Here is an 881-nt window from a genome sequence, read left to right on the forward strand (position 1 = left end):
TTTCTTTAGCCGCTGCTGCATGGGAACGAGCAGCCCTGGGTCCTGCAGAGCTGGAGACTTCCCACTCCGGGTCTGGCATCTCACACAGACCCAGAGTCCCAGGGAGCGATCAGGTCGCACAAAGATAACCAAAGCCTAGAAACAATGCAGCTGCCGCAAGAGCTTACAATCTCGGTCTAAAACAAAAATTACTTCCTTAACCATCCACCACAGCCATCTTCTGCTTTACAGTGGCTTAAAGAAAAGCTAGGAGATTTCTACCTTATTTTGTACCTCCTAATTACTTATTTTCTACCGCTTATTTTCTACCACTTATTTCTACTTATTTCTACCGCTTATTTCTACCTTCCCTATCTCTAGCTTAACAAAACCTAAGAGATTTCTTATTTCTACTGCTTATTTCTACCATTTTCCTTTGTTTTTAGGGATCCACTTCTTTTTATGCTTTTCTACCTTATTTCTTGTCTATTTTTTACTTATTCTCTCCTTAAGAAATTTAAAAATGCTTCAATTAAGCACTGCCCCATGTTTTACACCGAGCTATTACCAAACCTCGCTCCCTTCCTTCCTTTCTGCTTTCAGCCTTACTTTTAGTGATCCCCTTCCTGGGATCCTGAATTCCCCAAGTTTTTCACCGAGCTAATGTTACCACACTTCGGCTCCCTACCTCATTTTGTTTTTTGGCCTTCTTACTTTTGCTTTTTAAGCTTACTCTCTGCGCACCTTGGAGCCTCCTTTCACCTGACCACTTTTTAATTACCCCGAACGCAGTCCTGTTACGACGCCACTTCTTACGGCCAAAACTCAGGCCCTGGTGATCCTGAGTGGGGGGGTGAAAGGATTGAGAAAAGACACACTTCGGCTCCCTGCCTTGTTTTTGT

General features: G+C 43.4%; 1 long non-coding RNA gene across 1 annotated transcript; it reads right to left on the reverse strand.

Annotated features, from left to right (window-relative positions):
- Positions 1–9: 9 nt before the first annotated feature.
- On the reverse strand, positions 10–881 carry LOC107183794. Its single transcript, XR_001514597.1, has 2 exons — positions 668–881; positions 10–176 (listed from the first exon to the last, which is right to left on the reverse strand). It is a non-coding gene; the product is annotated as an uncharacterized LOC107183794 (long non-coding RNA).

The sequence above is a fragment of the Myotis davidii genome, unplaced genomic scaffold (assembly GCF_000327345.1).
Source record: "Myotis davidii unplaced genomic scaffold, ASM32734v1 scaffold443, whole genome shotgun sequence".
Taxonomy (NCBI): domain Eukaryota; kingdom Metazoa; phylum Chordata; class Mammalia; order Chiroptera; family Vespertilionidae; genus Myotis; species Myotis davidii.